Source organism: Pelophylax lessonae (genome assembly GCF_965119305.1).
Source record: "Pelophylax lessonae genome assembly, chromosome: 3".
NCBI lineage: Eukaryota > Metazoa > Chordata > Amphibia > Anura > Ranidae > Pelophylax > Pelophylax lessonae.
The window spans coordinates 413,367,811-413,391,508 of record NC_138770.1 but is presented as its reverse complement, the minus strand read 5'-3'; the positions used below and the strand labels follow the sequence as shown (position 1 = coordinate 413,391,508).

The window sequence follows — 23,698 nt, the reverse complement described above, 5'->3', positions numbered from 1 at the left end:
TAAAACAAAATGTTTTACTTGACAAAATAAAGAAGAAAAGAGAGGGAATTAAAGAGATAAAAAAGAATGGGGAAGAGAAAGAAATAAATGCAAGATGGTAAGAAAAGAAATGTAAGAGAAAGAAAATAATGTAAGAGACACAGAACAAAGAGAAATAAAAACACATAAGAATAAAATTACATTAGAGACAAACAATGAAAGCGAAAAAAGAATGCAAGAGAAAGAAACAAATGTAGGAAAGAAAACCATTTGAAGAGAAAAAGAAAAGTGATGGGTGAGAAAAAAAAAAAGATTTAACATTTCTTGCCTATTATTTTTTATTTATTTTCTTTGGATTATACGGGAGATCGTAACTTTAGAAATATTAACAAGAACTGTTAAAGAGTAGGAGGCAAAACAACAATAGTGACCTCTAAATGTGACACTCAACATGTAATATGTCATATGTAATATGTTATGTAATATCAGAAATGGCTATAAATAGTTTAGACCTTACTTTTTTGAGGTGGCTATACTTACAAATGGATTTTTAATGCCTTTGAAGACAGAAAGTGACAATTCCGCTATTCTGAAAATAACTTGTTAATTCAATTTTGAAAGAGGGAAGGAGGAAAACAAGTCTCATGGGACATATATATATATATATATATATATATATATACATACACACACACACACACACACACACACACACACACACACGCATACACACAGTATTTGTACAAAAAAAAGAGTAAGAATCTAGAGTGCTGGAATACACTCTACATGCCCTGGGTGTACTTTTGTTTGTTAATATAAATTCATTACAATAATTTGGTCAGCATGATCATTCATAGATAAAATAGATTTGGGGGCGTGGCTTGGCGCTTGTCGGACATGGCCGCTTAGTCTCCTTGCTCCCGGCCAGCTACGGAGGAAAAGCCACATTTCCCTGCTTAATCTTCCCTTCAAAGCTCCCCAAAGAGGATGGGGAAGTTGAGCGCCCACACCTCTCCCTCCAGATCTCGATCCCCGTGGGATCCATCTATCGGAAATGGCCGAAGCATCCCAGAGCTCTTCCAGCAGCCGCAACAAATACGCGAGGCCCCGGCTTCATCCAAGGCCTACGCGGAGGTGGTCCAGGGGGCCGCAGCTCCGCAACCTACAGACGATCAGCACCTTTTAACAGACCACGGGGACCCTCATCCAGCCATGGACACACAGGCTCCCCCCCTCAGTGATCCTGCAAACGGTCCCTGTAACCCTCCCAGACCTGCGATCCATTGCTGACGAATTGAAGGCCTCACTGGCCATGGCAGTAGTTGAATTAAAAAGAGACATCAACTCCATCAACTTGAAGGGGAGTGAAGTGGAGGAAAAGACCACCTTACATGACGAATCTATTCAATCTCTGACTACCACCACGAAATTACATGATGCCCAATTCAGGGATATCCAGAGGCAACTCGAAGACCTCAACAGAGGACGCCGCCATAACCTTCGGGTAAGGGGTCTCCCAGAGTCGGTGGACCACACACAAATAATGAAGGCCACAATTGCTATCTTTAATGATGCACTAGGAAGACCCCCTGAGACTCCTATCGAATTTGAACATCTCCACAGAGCCTTAAGACCCAAGGCAAGAGATACGGATCCACCCAGGGACATCGTCTGCTGCGTGGTGAATTTTAGATTAAAGGAAGCCATTCTAAGGAGAACAAGAGACCGTCACACATTGCTCTATCAGGGATCAGAAATTAAAATCTTCCAAGATCTATCCCCGATAACTCTCCAGCGAAGACGCGATCTCCGGCCATTACTGGAAACCCTGAGATCCAGAAACATCAATACCGCTGGAAGTTTCCATTTTGCTTATCTGCGTCGGCCAACGGACGCACTGCCAACCTGCGGGTTCCAGAGGCTATAACATCTTTCTGTAACATTCTTAACATTACGTATATTGAGTTGCCAGATTGGTAAAGACCCCTCCACACGCAAAGCCTAAGGAGAGCGACGTCGATGGATGCGATCCCAGAAAGAGATGACTTCTCTTTTTAAATGTTTTTTATTAAAGGCGAAAGAAACATGGTACAGTAATATGCAGTGAAAATATTAGGTACATGCCGTGATAAAACAAGGCGCTCTCCATCAGACGACGCAGATCAGCCTCACCCAGAGCAGATTCCGAAACACGTCACAGCATGCAAAGTGTTCAAAGTCCCACGGCCTCCCCTGTACACTGGCGACCGAGACAGGACTGAATTATCCAGAGCCGGACACTCAAGATTTACAGTCCTTACCTTCACTCCCTCCTGCCTTTCTCTTACTTTCCGCTTTCTTACCCTATCCCCCCATCCATCCACATTTGTTTTGTTCTCATTTGCTTTATTCTATAGGCCCAGGAACTCATTGATCCATAATTCCGGGACCACGCACGCTGAAATCTCCAGAAGAACAATCTCCCTGATGCCTGCACCAACACGGACTGACCACCCTCACTGCAAGTTAAAGATCAGCTGAAGTAACAGTTGCCCAGTTCTGTTAGATCATCTCCGCTTTGAAACCCCATACCACTGAACTATTATCTCACAGGACTGGTAATGTACAACACACCACACAAATCCTTTTTTTTAGATATCCAATTTTCCACCCTCCACCTTCTTTGGATATCCCCCGAAGATACTAATATTCTCGATCAGGCCCCCTTGACATTATCTCCTCCACTCTCTCTTCTTCCGAAGGGATGGAGGAGCAGCGGTCATACCAGAGTAATGTACACCTCCTGCTTCTTTTCTTTTTTCTTTTTTTTCTGGGAAAATAGGACTCCAACTATTCTATATGATTTTGTCCTTTCAACAGTATTCCCTGTATTCCCTTCCCCCTATCCTTTAAATGTTTTGTCTCCTTGGGGATAGCACTTGCTCGTGTGGATGGACTGCCCGAGACCCCCCTTATACACTATCTTAGCCTAGCCATGCGAGAAAACATACGTCAATAATTTCAATCCTACAATCCCAAATCTATATTCCTATCCAAATACCCTATCGGATTTTCAGATCCTAGTCTGAATCACTCAAGTGACCGATAACAGTTCATTTGCATATTATAGTGGTTCAAACATGGGGTCTAGGGCTCTCAAGCGACACAAATGGTGATGTACTCACAATTAATGTCTAGATCCCCCCCCCCTCTCTTGATCTACCCCACTCATTCATGTAATGTCAATGTACGGTTTAATAGCTCCCATCCCTTTGATTATACATCGCACTGAGAACTTCATATTGTTGGCACCACTCCGCTTAGAGGGAGTGCCACCCCTTTCCACATACCTGGCTTCTACTAATTCTCTCTTTTCTATTTCTCTTGCAAAAGTATATAAAATGTATACTTCAAAACTCTGTATACCCCCATCCTCTCTACCTTTCTCTCCACATATGGGAAGATCATATTTTTAGCCTCTTCTCCTTCCTCCTCCGCTGGCTGGTAACATTCTTATATACCCTATATTCCGATCAAGTATCCACCATCTACCCCCACAAGACAGGTTGGAATTTTTTTTTTTTTTTATATTCCTCCTGTCAAACCTGCCGATACTTGTACATACAGATAGGGTGAAATATTGACTTTCACCCTATTCCTCGGCTCTCTTTCTCCACTTCCCTTTCTTTCCTTCCCAACCTCAACCGACCCTCCTACACCTTACCCTTTAACTTCCATAAACCTCCCCTCCCCCATCCCACTCCTCGGTCTCTGCCTCTCCAATTAGTTTAAGCGACCAAATTTATTTATTTATTTTATTTTATTTTTTTTACATAACTCACTCTGTGAAGCCTTCTTCATTTACACGATGCCCCCTACATCGCATCCCAACAATACCACCCTACTTAAAATTGTTTCACTAAATACCAAGGGATTGAACATACCTGAGAAATGAAGTAAAGTTCTCAAAACTATGCATAAACTGAAGGCAGACATCATCTACCTCCAAGAAACACACTTTCATTCCCAGAATACACCAAAACTTAAAAATCTTCACTTCCCCACGACATATCTAGCCACTAACCCACTAGGGAAAACGAAAGGTGTAGCAATCCTATCTCCAAAAACCTTGACTGGAAACTTTCCGATTCCATTATAGACCCAGACGGGAGGTATATTTTCTTAAAGGGACTTCTAGCACAAAAACCAGTAACTCTGGCTAACATTTATGGTCCTAATTCTGCACAGTCCTAATTCAGTTTTTTAGGAAAATATCAGCCATGTTAGCCGGATTTAAACAAGGCATCACTATCCTAGGGGGTGATTTCAATGTGGCAATGTACCCTATTCTTGACTCCTCTTCAGGCACCTCCTCCCTCCCTTACAGAGCCCTCAAACAAATTAGAAAATCCCTCCAGGAGCTTCTTCTGCATGACACATGGCGGACCTTATATCCTTCATCTAAAGACTAACTTTTTCTCTCCCCCCCACCAAAGATACTCGAGACTAGACTACGTTTTCCTTTCACAAAAAGATCTCCAATCAAGAAAGCGACAATTGAGACAATGTTAATTTCCGACCACCACCCAGTATCACTGACAATCGCAATCCCCTCAGAATCCCCACGTAACAAATTCTGGAGGTTGGACGCCTCTCTTAACTCGAAAGCCTGACATTCAACATCTCCGCAACAGAATTTCTGAATACTTTGCCGATAACAACACGTCAAACATCTCACCTATCACGGTTTGGGAAGCCCACAAATGTACCATGAGAGGTATACTTATCTCACTTAAGTTCAAAAAAGAAGGCCCACCAAGCACATACCCAAGCGATTATTCTTAAAAGAGCTTGAAAGAGCACACAAAAGCACCAGAGCACACCACACTTACCAAGAACTTCTATATAACAGACAACTTTTACTAGACGAACTACATATTAAAGTCAAACGCAAATTCATTCTCCAACAGAAATTGTTTTATGAATTCGGAAACAAAAGTAGTAAATTTTTAGCCAAAGCCCTCCAAGAAAAAAGGGCTAAAACATCCATTCATACAATTAAAGATGACCAGGGCATTACTTTAGCCAAGACACCCGATAGAGCAGCCCAGTTCGAAAAATATTATTCCAACCTTTATAACTTAGACCCCATGATCCCGAAACCGGCCCAGAAAACCCTCATCCAGGATTTCCTTCAGGAATCCTGCCCTAAAGTTCTCACACACACACACACACAATCACGAAATCTAGATAGCCCCTTTCAGAAGATGTTGGCAATATCCCAACTCAAAGCGGGAAAAAGCCCAGGTCCTGACGGATTCACAGCCCCCTATTACAAGACTTTTACAGACCTTATCTCCACCCCATTACTCAAGGCCTTTAACTCTTTAGCAGCTCCTCCATACCCCCATCACAGACTTTTAGACGCCCACATATCAGTGATCCCAAAGGAAGGAAAAGATCCAACCTCTGTCACAAATTACAGGCCCATTTCATTATTAAATGTAGACATTAAACTCTTCGCTAAAGTCATCGCTAACTGACTCCTCCCCCTTGTCCCACAGCTGATCGACAAGGATCAAGTTGGTTTTGTTCCTGGCCGAGAAGCTCGTGATAACATGATCAAAGCCATCAACATCCATCACTGGATGACCTCCTACAAACTAAAGAGATTCATGCTCTCCCTTGATGCTGAGAAGGCGTTTGACAGGCTCGATTGGTCTTATATGGAGAGTGTCCTATGGCATAGGCCTCCCTGATCATCTGCTTACCCTCATCCTTTCCCTGTACTCTACGCCAACAGTGTGTGTGAGAGTTAACGGAAGCCTATCGAGCGCCTTCTCTATCAGCAACGGGACGAGACAGGGATGCCCCCTGTCCCCCATTTTATTTGTCCTCACCCTGGAACCATTCTTAAGGTCACTAGCACAAAACCAGAACATTTTTGGAATAACCATATGCCACCGCTCCTTCAAAATAGCAGCATTCGCTGACGATATCCTATTATTCCTCAGCGAACCCCTGCTCTCTATTCCATCCCTTCTACAAAAATTTTAACTTTTCCAGAACATTTCCAATTTTAAAATAAACTTTTCTAAATCAAATGCCCTCAATATCTCTCTCCCAGAAAAATTGGTTAACCAGTGTAAATCTAACTTCCCTTTCCAATGGGCGCAAACCTCCATAAAATACTTGGGTATACATCTTACGAATAATCTCGCTGACCTTTTCACTACAAACTTTCTCCCTGCAATTAAAGACAACATCAAGAAGTGGAACAAACCCCATTTCTCATGGTTTGGTCGAGCAGCTATCATTAAAATGAACATCCTTCCCCGACTCCTCTTCCTGCTTCAAGCGATCCCCATCAAAATCCCCAACTCCTTCTTTGCGTCCTTTAAGACCCTATGCAACAAATTTCTTTGGTTTTAAAAAAACCCCAGGCTCTCGTTTGCTTTATTATCCAAATCTAAATTGAAAGGAGGCATTGGTCTTCCAGACCTCAAAAAATACTACTGGGCATGCCATTTAACGAGAATCCTTGACTGGTTCCTACACAAAACCAATAAAGATTGGATCCCACTTGAAAAGGCTTTCAGCACCCTTCCACTCAAAACAATACCTTGGACCTCAAACGAAAATACCCCTCTATCTCTCAAAAAACACCCACTCATAAGCGCTACCCTCACCTCCTTTAGAGATACCTGCAAACAATTGTCTGTCTCCTCCCCACCAGGCCCAATGACCCCAATCAAACTCAATCCCGGCTTTGCTCCTGAAATGTCATCCTCCTTCTTACGTGAATTCTGGAACGATGACACAATTGAAGCACACCGCTTTTATAACAAAGGTTCCCTCTTAGACCGCCTTCAACTTAAATCTTCCACTTCCTCCACCCCAATCCCCAATTGGACTTACTTTCAAACCAGACATTTCCTTAATTCTTGGAATAATAATGGTATACTCTCCAGAGACCTCACACCCATTGAGAAACTCTGCATGAACACATCACCCAAACGACACCTGATCTTACATAGTTACATAGTTAGTGAGGTTGAAAAAAGACATCAGTCCATCCAGTTCAACCTATGATGTGTGTGTGTGTTTGCCTTTAATCGTACATCGTATACCCCTGTATGTTGTGGTCTCTAAGGTGCCCATCTACTAGTTTTTTGAAACTATCAATGCTCCCTGCTGATACGACTGCTTGTGGAAGAGAATTCCACATCCTTACCGCTCTTACAGTGAAGAACCCCTTACGTACTTTAAGGTTAAACCGCCTTTCCTCTAGTTTTAGTGAGTGGCCACAAATATATCCTCATTTGTTTTTATTAGGCTGCTCTCTTGATTTTTCCCCGTACCCACCCTGGGTTTAGGAGCTCCGAACACCCTACCGCTAATACCCCCATTTCTGCCCTCTGAATCTTGCTTTCCCCTGGCTAATTCTACATCTGTACCCTCCCCCCCATTCCCTAGTTTAAAAGCCCCTCTAACTTTGTGGCCATCCTCTCACCCAGTACGGCTGCACCCTCCCCATTTAGGTGCAATCCATCCCTACCAAAGAGCCGGTGGCCGACTGAGAAGTCAGCCCAGTTCTCCAGGAACCCAAAACCCTCCTTACTACACCAGCTCCTCAGCCACTCGTTAACTTCCCTAATCTCCCGCTGCCTCTCTGGTGTGGCTCGAGGTACAGGTAGTATTTCGGAAAATACTACCTTGGAGGTCCTACTCCTCAACTTAGCTCCTAAGTCCCTGAAATCGTTTAGGACTCTCCATCTTCCTCTGCCTATGTCATTGGTACCCACGTGTACCATGACAGCTGGGTCTTCCCCAGCCCCACCCAATAATCTGTTCACCCCATCCGCAATGTGCCGAACCCGAGCGCCCGGCAAACAACAGACTGTTTGGCGCACACGGTCTTTGTCACAGATTACACTGTCTGTCCTAATTATTGAGTCCCCTACCACCAGCACCTGTCTTTCCTTTCCCTTTCTCCCGGCCTCCCTGGAGGAGTTCTTCCCCTGGCAGCTAGGGGCGTCACTCTGCTCCAGCAATGCTGGTCCCTGACTGGTTTCCCCAACATCACACAACGGGGCGTATCTATTGGGGTGCTATAGCCCAGGATCAGCCTCCTTGCCTTGTCCCCTTCTACCCCTCCTAACTGTCACCCCTCTACTCTACTCTGATGCCTGCACCTCCAATACTCAGCCCACCTCTGTGCAGACCCCTGCCTGCACCTGACTGGTACGATCCTGGCTCTTCTCCGGTATGGACATTCGTCTCAGTGTTGCCAGCTGCTTCCCTAGATTCAGGACCTGGGCTTCCAGGGAAGCAACGTGCTTACATTTTGCGCATTTATATTCGCCCTCGATCACATGTCTGAGGAACGCATACATATCACAAGATGTACACTGTGTCGCATCTCCACACCCGCCGGGCATTGTACCTACTAATCTAATTTAATGGGGATTCAGCGATTTAAGTCTATCCTATGTGGCTATTTCCTGGCTTCCTAACTCTACCTTCTCACCCTCTGGTACTCCGCTACACTCACTTGACACTCAGTTGCACAACACTCAATCTCACAGCCCGGTCAGTCGCACAACACTCACAGTCGCACAGCCCGGTCAGTCGCACAACACTCACAGTCGCACAGCCCGGTCAGACGCACAGCTCTCAGTCGCGCAGCCCAGTCAGACGCACAACACTCTCAGTCGCACAGCCCGGTCAGACGCACAATGCTCTCAGTCGCACAGCCCAGTTAGATGCACAACACTCTCAGTCGCACAGCCCAGTCAGACGCACAACACTCTCAGTCGCACAGCCCAGTTAGATGCACAACTCTCAGTCGCACAACCCGGTCAGACGCACAACTCTCAGTCGCACAGCCCGGTCAGACGAACAACTCTGTCGCACAGCCCGGTCAGACGCACAATCTCAGTCGCACAGCCCGGTCAGACGCACAACACTCTCAGTCGCACAGCCCAGTCAGACGCACAACTCTCAGTCGCACAGCCCGGTCAGACGAACAACTCTGTCGCACAGCCCGGTCAGACGCACAATCTCAGTCGCACAGCCCGGTCAGACGCACAACACTCTCAGTCGCACAGCCCGGTCAGACGCACAACACTCTCAGTCGCACAGCCCGGTCAGACGCACAACACTCTCAGTCGCACAGCCCGGTCAGACGCACAACACTCTCAGTCGCACAGCCCAGTCAGACTCACAACACTCTCAGTCGCACAGCCCAGTCAGACGCACAACACTCTCAGTCGCACAGCCCGGTCAGGCGCACAACTCTGTTGCACAGTCCGGTCAGACGCACAACTCTCAGTCGCACAGCCCGGTCAGACGCACAACAGACGCACAGCCCGGTCACATACAACCTCCTAATAACAGATGCACAAGACCATGCTAATAAAGCAAAGCCTAGGTGGGAGTCAGACCTGGACTTACCTTTCTCTGGAAAAGATTGGGACAATATGTGCTTTATAGCGCACAAAAGTTCACTCAATGTGTCCACACAGGAAAATTGTTACAAATTGTTGACCAGATGGTACAGGACTCCATCATTACTACACAAATACAACCCAGATATCTCCAACACCTGCTGGAGATGTCAATCTGACACGGGCACGCTTCTTCACATCTACTGGACCTGTCCACGAATACAACCGTTTTGGCAATCAATACATGATACCATTACGAGGGACCTATGTATTAACATTGACTATTCTCCCGCTCAATATCTGTTACACTATACTTCCACCCCCCCCCCCACATAGATATTGTAAAACGTTGACCCCACATCTGCTTAACGCAGCAAAAGCCTGCATCCCAATTCATTGGAAGTCTGACAAAACACCTTCAATACGAGAGTGGCTCAACAAAATGGACAAAATCGCCAAAATAGAAGAGCTAGTGGCTATAGCCCGTGACAGAACGGACACTCATGCACACACCTGGGCCCCTTGGAGATCCTTCCTGAAATCTCACTCACACACTTTATTGGCTTCCACATCCTCTCCCGACAACAACACACCCACACTTAGCTCCCAACCCCCACATATCCATCACTCTCCTATATTTACATGCCGTTTGAAACCATTATAGCAGCCCCTGAGTTCTCCTCCCTTTCCCCCACTTCAGCGAATGGTTTCAGGCCCCTCCCACCCCTAAACAAGGGCAGATAGTGGGAGTCGGCCTCAGAGCACCCCAACTCACTTTGCACACCCCTTTTTCTGACAACGCCGCCTCTTATTTAATGTAGCTGTATTCATCCTATCCTCAGTTTGGACTGCCAAGAGGCGGTCTAGAGGGAGAGACCGTGGGAATTCCTCTTGTCTTCCCACCTCTCCTCCTCTCCCCTCTCTCTCTTCCTTTTCCCTCCCTCCACCCCTCCCCCCTTCCCTTCACCCCCCTCTAACATGGGCTAGGGGAGTGGTCCCATCCCTTCCGAGATGGTCCTCCCCCTCCCAACTTCCACCCTGACATACAGTCCTATAAATATTTGCTAATATCCAGCATTTTGCTATTTCTTTTAAAAACTAAAGCCTGGAACATATCACAATCTATCTAAAGCAACAGCTCATACTTCCTGCCGTTCCTATTTTTTTTTTTTATCAGGAGAAATATACCGCAGCAAAAAGGACATAAGGTTCCTTATGCGCCTACAATTTAACAGGCTTTAACGTCCCCTCATACACTTTCCTATTTGGTTGTAATAAGATTCTATTTCTCCTTTTGGACTACTTGCATTATCTGATGTTACATAGGAATGTACATGTTATATGTCTATCTTGTATGACAGAACACTTGTTGGTACATGATATGTTATACGTACTCTACCTTGTTACTCAACCTCGGTTATATTGTTCAACTGTTCAAGAGACTGTATGTGTTTTATACATCTTTGCATAAACTCAAAAAAATTTTTGGGAAAAAATAAATAAATAAATAGATTTTATACTAAGGGCTCTTTCACACAGGCGTTCCGTATGTCCGTATTTCATCCCATTTTTTTGCAGGTGAAAAACTGACATAATGCATGGCAATGGGATTGCGGATGTCAGAGGATGACCATCCACTGACATCCGATTTTCATCCTTTCAGTTCTGTTCCTTTTTTTGGAGCGGAACAGAACCCTATTTTTCTTCCGTTTAAAAAACTGAACGGATGCAAAATTGGATGTCAGTGGTGTCATCTGCTGACATCCGCAATCCCCAGAGACATACATTATGTCCGTATATCATCCGCAAACTGATGGGATGAAATACAGACATAAGGAGCGGATGACCCAAGTGTCATCCGTGTCCGTGAAAAGAAAAAAAAAAAAGTGCTGCAGCGGAATAAAAAATCAGAGCGGCTGTGTGAAAGAGCCCTAACAAAAAAACAAGGTTTTGGAGTTGAATCTAGGGAAAATTATACTATAAAGTGTTCTGTTATTGGATTTGAGTCCCTTTTACCCAGAAGATTTACAATTACATCAAGGAATACATTATGTGATACCAATATAAGTAATATTATTGAAATTGTATGCAAGATGTCAGATTGTTGGACAAATTAGAGAAAAGGTTTATTTGAACCAAATGCTTGAAAAGAAAGATCACAGCAAGAAACAAATGATAAGGAATCTTGTCTAGTAGTACTTTTACTTGCAGTACATAGTACGCTTATCTGGGGAACACTGGCATCGAGAAAACATCATGTTAATGAGCCTCGATCAAACAAAAAACAACCATTGTTATGGCCAAAAAAAAAGTTAATTTACTTTTTTGGGTTGCATGCTTCAAGTGACAATGGGCTCTTTTCATGAAGCAGCATTTTCCTATTTAAAATTTGTGATAAAATCGCTCATAGCATTTTTCAAAAATATTTTTGCAATTTACAAAAAAAATATTTTTGCAATTTACAAAAAAAAAAAAAAAAAAAAAAAACTACCACCACATGTGGTATTTTATCGAAAAATGCAGCATTTATCTTATTAAACCATACAGTATTTTTGTCATGTGATATCCAGTGGGAGGGATACAGTGGACAATAAATAGAACCCCTGTCAGTTTTTGTGTGTGTGTAATTTTTTATACAATTTTCCCCCTGGTAACCTTAGGAGGAAACCTAGGCTTCCACAGGACCCTGATTGAGAAACCCTGCATTAAAGTAATTTCTGCGGTAATATTGTTTATTGCTAGATCTTTGGACAGGTCTGTTTTTTTTTGTTATAGAATAGTCATTGTCATTCTCTGATATTCTTGAAAGTGTCACTCTGGTATCCATCTGTCAAACCTTCAAATTGATGACACCCCTCTAACAGCTCAAGTTCCACACCTTTGTAGACATACTTGTAGATTCATAATCCCATACTTTCTTGCAAATTTTTGAGCCAAAGATATCTTTAAAAATAATTGTAAAAAAGTAAAGCACTATATATGACAAATTTTCTAACAAGGGATAAGACCATGAGGATGTGGCACAGGAGGAGGAGGAGGTGGAAGAGGGATCATTTCCAAGGCTTTCAGGGCAGCCATTCACATGTGGCTCAGAGGGTGGGTTCCTGCACCCACAAACGCCAGGTACACAATTGTCCAGCAAGGGCACAGTTCTGTAGGATGCCAAGGTGGAGGATGAGGAGGAGGAGATGAAGGAGGAGGAACCATGTTCACAGCAGGGTGGCACCCAGACCAGCTCATGGCCATCACTGGTGCGTGGCTGGGGGATACAGAGGACACAGAGGATACACCTCCCACAGAGGACAGCTTTTCATTGCCTCTGGGCAGCCTGGCACACATGAGCGATTACATGCTGCAGTGTCTACACAACTCGTGCTGATTACTGGGTGGCAACGCTGCTGGATCCCCGTTACAAGGACAACGTACCGTCCTTAATTCCCTCACTGGAGCGTGATCGTAAGATGCGTGAGTACAAGCGCACGCTGGTAGATGTGCTGCTGGTGGCATTCCCACCTGACAGCGGGGGCACAGTGGAAGCACAAGGCGAAGGCAGAGGAGGAGGAAGAGGTAGCCAACGCAGCCGGGGCACCGCTAGCACCTCAGAAGGCAGGGTTAGCATGGCTGAAATATGGAAAAGCTTTGTCACACTGCAACAACCAGCACCACCAGCTGATATGGAACGCCTTAGCAGGAGGCAGCATTTTACCAATATGGTGGAGCAGTATGTGTGCACACGCCTAGACATCCTGAATGACGGGTCTGCCAGCTTCAACTTCTGGGCCTCCAAATTGGGCACATGGCCTGAGCTTGCCCTTTACGCCTTGGAGGTGCTGGCCTGCCCTGCAGCCAGTGTATTATCTGAACGTGTATTTAGCATGGCTGGGGGCGTTATCACAGACAAGCGCAGCCGCCTGTCCAGAGCCAATGTGGACAAGCTCACGTTCATTAAAATGAACCAGGCATGGATCCCACAGGACTTGTCCGTACCTTGTGCAGAATAGACATGTATACCGGCCTTACCAAGCCATTGTTGTATTTTTGATCTTTCTCACTCTTTTGGGGTGTAACCCAATTAAAAAAAAAAAGTTAAATTAAAGCAAAAACCAGTGTTGGCTACCTCGTCCTCCTCCACCGCTTCCACCTACACCGCCACATCAACCTCCTACTCCATATGAACCTACATCAAGATTATTATTTATTTGTATGTATTTTATGTTATTTTAAGTTATTTACCTATCCACATTTGTTTGCAGAACACTTACCATGCTCTTGACAACATTTTGCTGCCATTTGCAACCCTCTAGCCCTTTCCATTACTTTTTTAGAGCCATTTTAGTGCTCAAAAGTCCGGGTCCCAATTGACTTCAATGGAGGTCAAGTTCGGGTTAAGTTCGGTGCCGAACTCAAACTTTTTTGCGAAGTTCGGCCAAACCCGTCGAACCCGAACATCCGCTCAACTCTAGTCATGAATAACGAGACAGAAATATTGCTCAGAGAGGAAATTAATTGTCGCTTGGTGTAGCTATGATTCATCACTTCACTAGTGTCATCATGGTTTTTTTTACATACATTGTTTTGGAACCATTTAAGCCACGGTAACCAACTTTTATCTGTAGTAGCCGGCCTGCCTTCTGAGGCTGCAATTATACGTTCATTAAGGAATGTGTAGGTGAACTGAAGAGATGATTTCATCCAATAGTATTAGGTATGCAGTTTTCCAATGTCTAGTAATGGTGAGTCTTGCGGCTAAAACAATGTGAGTGGTCACAGGTCGAAGCTGGGAAGGGAAGTATTTAATTCCTATGCTTAATAAGGTGAATTCTAGTGATGGATCTACTGGGGTTTTGGTAATTTTGCAAATGAGTGCAAAGGTATCTACAAATAATTTCAGTAGTTTGTTACATCCCTAGAAGATGTGCATAAGATTTGCCTGTCTCCCCACAGTTTCTCCAGCAGGTAGGTGCTACAGATGGGCATAGGTGTGTATTTGAGTTGGGGCAATGTACCATTTGAGGTTAATGTTAATAGTCAGTTCCCAAAGGTTGGAAGCGCGGGTTGCCTTGTATTTCGATGCTAGTGCTATGGTCCATTGAGGACTGCAAGTTCTACCTTATTTCGCTTTCACATTTTAGTATTGGCAGTTTGGTGAAAGTGTTTTTGGTATTTAAAAGGCTGTAAAACAATGGTATACATTTATTATTTTTCATAGTACTGGAGAGGTTCTTCCAGATTATTTTGTGAACATAGACCTGGAGGCATGGGTTACGTATTAGGCAATAGGTTATTCGGATATACCTAAAATGTCTGTGGAAGGGATGGAGAACTCTTCTCGCAGCTTAGCAAATGATTCGAGTAAGTCAGTGTATAAATCTGATAAATGAGTTCTACCTTGTTTTTGCCAGTTTTGAATAGAAAAACCTGGAATTAGTCGAGGTAAAACAGAGATGGGTATTGGAATTTGGTAGGGTGCGTCGCCTTTGCAGGCATTAGATAGGCAGTAATAAAATGCTGATACTGAGGCAGAGATAGTAGGGGAGATATTAGAGTTGTTGATCTTAAATGGGGATTACTTAGGAGTAGTGATCGACCGATATCGTTTTTTTTAATGACGATACCGATATTTTGGTCATCGGATATCGGCCGATATTGGCCAATATTTTCGGACATTTAAAAATTTTTTTTATATTTTTATTTTTCACAGGTATTGTTGTGGAGGGATCTGGGGGTCTAAAAGACCCCAAACCCCTCCTCTGCACTTAAAAGCATTTAAAACGCCAAGTTTGGCTGTTTTGAATGCTGTCATTTTTTTAAATTCGGCGCTGAGTACCCAGAAGTGATGTCATGACTAGAGATGGACGAACATCGGCCGGGGCGGTTCGCGAACGTCAGCCGCAAACTTTCTCAAAAATCCGCGAACTGCAAGTTCGCGGCGGGCCCCATTGACTTTAATGGGAGGCGAACTTTAAAAACCTTTAGGTCATATTTGCAGCCACAAAAGACGTACTAGCTGTGCACAAATAGTCACAGCACATGGATAATGTCATAACAGAAGTATTGCAATTGGTAAAGTTGCCCTCATTTTTTTTTTTTTTTTTTTTTACAGCAAAAAAATTTTCATAAATCAGCCAGAACGGACGTCAGACGGTAAATACATGTCTAATACATATAGGGTCCATTCACACATGTGTAAAATGGGTCCGCATCCATTCCACAATTTGGCGGAACCTTTACAGACCCATTGATTTTCAATTCCAGTCTGAAAAATTAGGCATTCACAGGATAAAGAAGTGTCACCCATTCCAGGCCCCAAAAATTAGCCCACATGCATTTACCTGACAGCTAAGAATGTAGTATTCTGTGGCTGAAGGTACATTAGGCGTACACAGGATACAGAAGTAAGTGTCAGCCTGTATAGGCCCCAAAAATTAGCCCACATGGGTTTAACTGACAGCTAAGAACGTAGTATTCGGTGGCTGAAGGTAAATTTGGCATTCACGGTATACAGAAGTGTCGGCCTTTATAGGCTCCAAAAATTAGGTCACATGGGTTTAACTGACAGCAAAGAACGTAGTGTATTTGATGGCTAGAGGTACATTAGGCATTCACACAGGATACAGAAGTGTCGGCCTCTATAGGCTGCCAAAATTAGCTCATATGGGTTTACCTGACAGCTAAGAATGTAGTATTCTGTGGCTGAAGGTACATTAGGCATTCACAGGATACAGAAGTAAGTGTTGGCCATAAAAGGCCCCAAAAATTAGCCCACATGGGTTTACCTGACAGCTAAGAACGTAGAATTCTGTGGCTGAAGGTACATTAGGCATTCACAGGATACAGAAGTGTCGGCCTGTATAGGCCCCAAAAATTAGCCCACATGGGTTTAACTCACCGCAAAGAACGTAGTGTATTTGATGGCTGGAGGTACATTAGGCATTCACACCGGATACAGAAGTAATTGTCGGCCTGACAGCTAAGAACGTAGTATTTGATGGCTAAAGGTACATTAGGCATTCACAGGATACAGAAGTAAGTGTTGGCCATAAAAGGCCCCAAAAATTAGCCCACATGGGTTTACCTGACAGCTAAGAACGTAGTATTCTGTGACTGAAGGTACTTTAGGCATTCACAGTATACAGACATAAGTGTCGACCTGTATAGGCGCCAAAAATTAGCTCACATGGGTTTAACTGACAGCAAAGAACGTAGTGTATTTGATGGATAGAGGTACATTAGGCATTCACAGTATACAGACATAAGGCCTGTATAGGCTCCAAAAATTAGCTCACATGGGTTTAAACACCTGACAGGTAAGAACGTATTATTTGGTGGCTGGAGGAACATTAGGCATTCACAGAAAATAATTGTCGGCCCTGAAAGGCCCTGAAAGGCCCCAAAAATTTGCCATTCAATGGACATTAAATGCCTTTTATGCCACTGTATGTAGCGAAGCCAAGGACCAGGAATTGCTGTGGGTGAATGGGGGTCTGGGGGATATTTGTGGCCTGGCATGAGGAATTTCAATGAAACATCGGCCTTTAACCCGATGTAGACTAACACTTGTCGGTCTAGGCGTTCCCTGACTGGATCCGGAGTACAGCTGTCGATGGTTCGGCTGAAAGAAGAATATCATATCTGAAGTGACCAAGACATCTTCAAACCGCCCTCTTCTTGCAGGCGCTATTGGATTGCTACCCGCAACTGTCTCTCTGTGACTGGAAATTCCTCTGCCAGTGCACGCAAAAGAAGAATGCAGCATTTCCCGCAGCAAGGCCTGGAAGCCCTGCATTCTGACCGCCCTCTGATTGTGGTAACATTTCCGCCATTTTGTGTTTGTAACGGGGGTCTAAGTATGTTGCCACCCAGTACTGCTCCTTGGCCTTTATGCGTTTTATACGGAAGTCCCCCTTAAAACACTGGAGTATGAAGGCCCCCATTCGCACTAAACTGGAAGCCGTGTAGTGGCCTGCTTCCAGCTCATCATCCAGGATAATGTCGTCCTCATTCTCCTCCCCCCATCCACGGATAACACCAGGAATCCCAGAAAGGTTTAAAGCATGCTCTTCTTGCTCCTCCTCATCCCCCCCAGCACCATCCTCCTCTGACTCCTCTTCAGACTCCTGCTGTTGACTTGTCTCAGATGGAGTAGCACCCACTGTGAATTCATCCAACATTGCGACTTCCTCATCTTCCTGCTCCTCGACGGCTTGATCAATGACACGACGCAATGCACGCTCCGTAAAGAAGGTATGATGTCACTTATGGCGCCCTGGCCGTGACTGACCAGTTTGGTGATCTCATCGAATGGCCACAGAAGTCTGCATGTGTCCCGCATTAGCAGTCACTGGCGAGGTGAAAAAAACCCAAGCTCCCCAGAACCTGTCCTGCCGCAGAGTTCGAACAGGTAGTCGTTAACTGCACGTTTCTGTTCAAGCAGTCTATCAAGCATATGCAACGTTAAGTTCCATTGCGTCGGGCAGTCACAAATAAGACACATGATGGGCAGGTTGTGTCGCCGTTGAATCTCAGCAAGGCGAGCCACGGCTGTGTAAGATCTTCGGAAATGGGCAGAGATTTTCATGGCCTGCCGCAAGACGTCCTGGACCCCAGGGTGTTTGCCAACAAATCGCTGCACCACCAAGTTCAGGACGCGTGCCATGCATGGCACGTGTGTTATTTTGCCCTGTTTCAGCGCGCTCAGCAGATTGGCACCGTTGTCACACACCACGTTACCAACTGTCAAATTCAGCGGTGTCAGCCACTGATCTGCCTGTGAACGCAAAGCTGAAAGGAGTGCAGGACCAGTGTGGCTCTTGGCTTTCAGGCACAACAGACGCAGCACAGCATGGCAACGTCTCACCTGGCATGTGGAATAGGTTCTGGGGATCTTGGGCGGCGCAGTGTAAGAGACGGTAGCAGCGGAAGAGGAGGAGTCAGCCGAGGAAGAGAGGGAGGATGGAGGAGGTGGAGAAGAAGAGGCAGGCCTGCTTGCAATCTGTGGCGGTACAACTAAATCTACACGGGTGCCACGGGTTACATGCTTGACAGCCATCAGAAGTTTTGACCAGTGGGCAGTAAAAGTGATATACCTTCCCTGGCCCTGTTTGCTAGACCATGTGTCTGTGGTCAGATGTATCTTGGCACCAACACTGTGTGCCAGAGATATATTCACTTGCCGCTGAACATGGCCATACAGCTCTGGAATGCCCTTCTGCGAGAATTTTTTTTTTATTTTTTTATTTATTGGATTTTTATTTGATATTGTTGAATATCATCCACTGATTGTATATATAATTTTTTATATATCTTATTACGAATTAGCTCACCTATACATTATTTTCGTTTATCTATTCACATTTTCAGTAGCAGCTTTTTCACAGATCAGCGCACCCCCTTCTCATGCACATCTCTATTTAATTTACATCTGAGTAGCGGCAGATCAAAATGGACATCTTTTTTTTTTTTAATTCAAACGAGTCTTTATTGCACAGATAGGTGTAAACCACAGTAACAGGAGAATGCAGTAAATCACAGTTAATGAAGTAAGCAACATAAGGTACATCTGGAGTATCAAACAGAGCATAAAAAAACAAGCATATTGCGAAAGGTATTTTTAGGAGGCGTCTCTAGTATGGAACAGATTCCGAATATAAGGCATGAAGACCGAGGCGTACAATAGATGGCCAGTAGATCATCTATGTAGGACAACATAAGAAGGGAACCTAGGTTAAACACACGTTTCCGGGGCCTGCGTCCATCTATCCCATATCTTATTAAATTTTGTGGGGCAACCACGATGTGTGTACAACAGCTTCTTGTAGGGCACAGTAGCGTTAACTTCTCTAAGCCAGTCATGGAACGTAGGGGGTCTGTCACGCATCCAACTGCTTGCTATCAGTTTCCGGGCGGAGAACAAAGTTTTGTGCAGAAATATAGTAGTAAATTTATTCATACTGGCATCAGGGAAAATTCCTAACAAGCACGGTTTGGGGAACAGTGAGAGGGGGGAGCCCATAGTGTCATGAAGAAATGTAACTATCTGAACCCAGTAACCCTGGATTTCGGGGCAGCTCCATAGCAAATGATAAAAAGTACCCTGTTCTCGGCCACACATAGGGCAGGTGTCTGTGGCGTCTCGTCGGTATTTGGCAGTCAATAGGGGGGTAAGGTACGCCCGATGTATGATGTAAGTCTGGGTAAGTCGGTCGGATAGTTTAGGGGAGACCAATTTACAGGCATCCAGAGCGTCACTGCACTCGTCATCCTCCAGAGGACCCACATCCTCCTCCCACTTAGCCTTAGGTGTATACGCAAGGACCATGGAGGCCGGCTCGTGCAGCAAAGTGTACAATATAGAGATAAGGTGACTAGGGTTCGAGAGCTGGCAGTGGGTGAGGAAATTGCGTGCGGAACGCATGCCGCAGCTAAAGATACCGGAAGAGCATAGTACGCGGGAGTTGAAATTGACCGGCTAGGGACTCAAAGCTCCTAAGTGTTCCATCCGCAATGATATGAGATAGGAAGATAATACTGTGTCGAATCCATACATGCACATCGGGGATAGTACAGAATTCAGGGAGGGACACATTGCACCATAACGGGGTATAGTCATGGAGCCCAGGGAGAGCCAGTTTGCTCGAGACAACGTCCCACAACCTCCTGTATTGATATAGCATTGAAGCCCGACCATCCCTGTGATCCGCCCCCCGAACCCCCGAGACAATAAGAGAAAGGGGATCTGTGAGTGCATGGGTCCGAGTTGGTGCCAGGAGCGCTAGAAATCTATCCTTGTCGGAGGAATTATAATGGAAAAAGTGGGACAACTGCGCCGCAATATAATATAAATTAAAATCAGGGAGAGCCAAACCACCCAGGTTGGTAGCGTTCTTCAGCTTCCGACAGGACAGTTTGTGCCTGGAAGCTCCCCAAACAAACGGTTTAAGGAGAGACTCCAGCTGGAGAAAATAATGGAGTGGAAGATAAATCGGAGAATGCCACAGCACATAGAGCAATTTAGGAAGCAACACCATTTTTATCAGGTTAACGCGACCCATTACCCCTAACGGTAGTCTAGTCCACGTCTGGGTCCTCGCTTTGACCATAGTAAGGAGGGGTAACAAGTTATCCAAAACATAGTCTGCCGGCTTTGTCGTGACCTGAACCCCCAGGTATTCAATGCGGTCTACTTTACATAAGGGGAATTCGGGATTGGAAGGGAATGACGAAATATCATCAATAGGTAAAATTTGGGACTTGTCCCATTTGATCTTCAGACCAGAGAACTGGCCATATCGGCCAATCAGGGAGAGTGCAGTATTTAACGAGGTCCCCGGGTCAGCGAGAAACAGTAATGCATCGTCAGCGTACATACTGATTTTCTCCTCCAGGGGCCCAACGCGGAGGACTGTGATACCCGGGTGCTCCCTAATAGCAATAGCCAAAGGCTATTATAATATATAATATAATATATATAATAATAATTATATAATAGCGGTGACAGCGGACAGCCCTGGCGTGTCCCCCTGCTAAGAGGGAAACTATCATACGTCCAGCCGTTGGCCAGCACCCTAGCCACCGGGGCCTGGTAAAGAACCTGCACCCAGCGGACAAACCGCGGGCCAAAGCCGTAGCACTTCAAACAACTCCAAAGAAATCCCCACTCCACAGAGTCGAAGGCCTTGGCCGTGTCCAAGGACACAACTACCCTGGCTCCCACATTGTCATGAGTAGCTTGTAAATTCATAAATAGCCTTCGCAGGTTGAATTAGGTATTTCGGCCAGGCATAAAGCCCGATTGGTCAGTGTGCATCAGTGAGAGAATGATCTTGTTGACCCGAGTGGACAAGATTTTTGCCAGAATTTTAACGTCTACCTGGAGGAGGGATATCGGTCTGTAGGACTCAGGTCGCTGCGGATCCTTACCAGGCTTGGGTATCAGAACCACCAGAGCCTCCCTCATGGACGGGGGTAAGGAAGAGGTCTCAAAAATATCCTCAAATAACGCTAGTAGGCGTGGGGCCAGGTCTTCAACATACATAGAATAGAATTCTATCGGGAGGCCATCCAGGCCGGGTGATTTCGCTCTCGAGAACTGCGCTATTGCCTCCGAGACCTCCTCCACCTTGAGCGGGGCATCCAAGGACTCAACCTGCTCGGCAGTCAACTGAGGAAAGGTCACAGAGGCCAAAAAGGCGTCCAGAAGAGAATCATCCGCCGGAGCCGTAGAAGTATAGAGATCCTGAAAAAACACCCGGAAGGAGTCCGCCACCAGTTTAGGGTCAGTAACTAGGGTTCCCTGCGTGGAGCGCAAGCGAATCACCACAGGGGACCTATCCTCACAATGTACCAAATAAGCCAGAAGCTTACCCGCTCGCTCCCCGTGTTCGAACAATTTCTGTTTCTGGAAAAACAGCTTCCTGCGGGCCCTGTCATACTCCAACTGTGCTACCACTCTAGTGGCTAGTTTGAACTGTGCAGCTCCCTCCTGCGTAGGAGCCGCCTGGAAGGCCTGCTCCGCCGTGGACAGATTGCGCAGGGCACTGAGATAGCTCTCCAAAGAGTCGGACTTGAGCTTGTTAATTGCAGCTGTTAAATGGGACCGGACATGGATCTTGAACGTTTCCCAGACCACTGACGTGGATGCAGAGTGGGCATTGTCCACAAAAAACTGTCGCCAAACCGACGCCACATCCGCCTCCCCCGGAAGAAGCCCAAGCCAATGAGGGTTGAGCCTCCATGCTGGGAGGGGGCGGTCACGGCCAAAGCCAATCTGCACCCAATAGGGACAGTGATCCGATAGCCCACGAGCCGAAAATCCAGCATCCACCAGGCGTGGGAGGAGGGAGGGGGAGACCAATATAAAGTCTATTCGAGACATGGATTGACGAGCAGAGGAGTAGCAGGAATAGGCCTGCCTGTCAGGGTACTTGGCTCTCCAGGAGTCAAACAGGTTAAATTCTGTCAACAGTCTAGCAAATCTAGTCATGGTGGGTAAAGGGGAGGGTGGAGCAGTCGTGTGCAACCTGTCTAGGGAGGGGTTCAAGGTATTGTTGAAGTCGCCCAACCAGATCACAGGAATATGGGGGTTTGATAACATGAAGTCTAGACCTTCGGTAAGGATAGTGGAAGAGAAAGGGGGGGGCACATAAAACCATACGAGTAGGAAGGGCTCCCCGCATAGCATCACAGAATACATATCTACCCTGAGGGTCTACTAGGGATCCCCGAAGCTCAAACTGCACCGATTTGGCCACCAATATCGCCACTCCCCGGGAATGGGAAGTAAACATAGAATGGAACGTCCAGCCAATCCACGGGCATCGAAGCGCCATCTGGAGACGGCCCTCCAGATGGGTCTCCACCAGCACCACCACATCCGCACGCTGGCCCTTAAGATAGGTAAACACTGCAGAGCGTTTAATTCTATCGCCCAATCCCCGGACGTTCCAGGTCAGAAATTTAAGTTGAGCCATCAAGTACTAGGGGAGATAGGTAACATAGGAGCCTCGGGGGTCCCGTTCGGCACGAAAGAAGAAAACTCATAAAGTGTATTAAATGAGTAGCCTCGGTCAGGCAGGCATACAGCTGTTCCTGAGATAATGCATCCATACGTAAAAGACATACCAGAATACTTGATATACATTCCCACAGACATAAAGCAAATGTGAACAAACAAAACAACACCCCCCACCCCGCCCTGCACCAACCCAAACCCAAGCTTGGAACAAAGAATCGCATCCAAGACACGGGTAGTCTCTGCAGCCACCACGCTCCCCCCTGCTCCCGCCTCGGTGCCATCTTGGGCAGCACTGTCCTTCTCCAGGCGGCGGAACTTATCAAGCTTCGCTACGGTGTCCGTGGATTTCTTCGGAGGTGACATAATATCCGGGGCGTCAGGACACAGGTAGAACACTGTGGAGCCAAAGGTAAGGTCCGGGATGCAGGATAAACAAGGTAGCAGGATAATCAGCCGGCGGAGCTCTGTTCACTAGCTTCCTACTCCATGCCGCTCCAGGCCACGCCCCCCAAAATGGACATCTTTAAATACCACAGCACACGCAAATAAGTGGTGGAAGATATATTTGTGAAAACATTGTCTGACTCCACGGATTTGGGAAGAATTTTTATGAGATTAAAAAATGTAATGGTAGCAGAGCTAAATGCAGTTTTTTAATGGGGCTGGAATGAGCCTCCTTAACTTCCTCATTGATAGGAAAGGGAAAAAAGTTTTACAATTAAATAAAGAAATTTTAGAAATCAAAGAAAAAAACTTACTCCTTCTGTACAAGAAGAAG

General features: G+C 45.6%; 1 protein-coding gene across 1 annotated transcript in view; it reads right to left on the bottom strand.

Annotated features, from left to right (window-relative positions):
• LOC309549245 (uncharacterized protein) overlaps nucleotides 1–23,698 on the bottom strand; it is a gene marked incomplete at both ends in the record, with an annotated part of 362,081 nt that overhangs the window by 150,115 nt on the left and 188,268 nt on the right. The window lies entirely within an intron of this gene.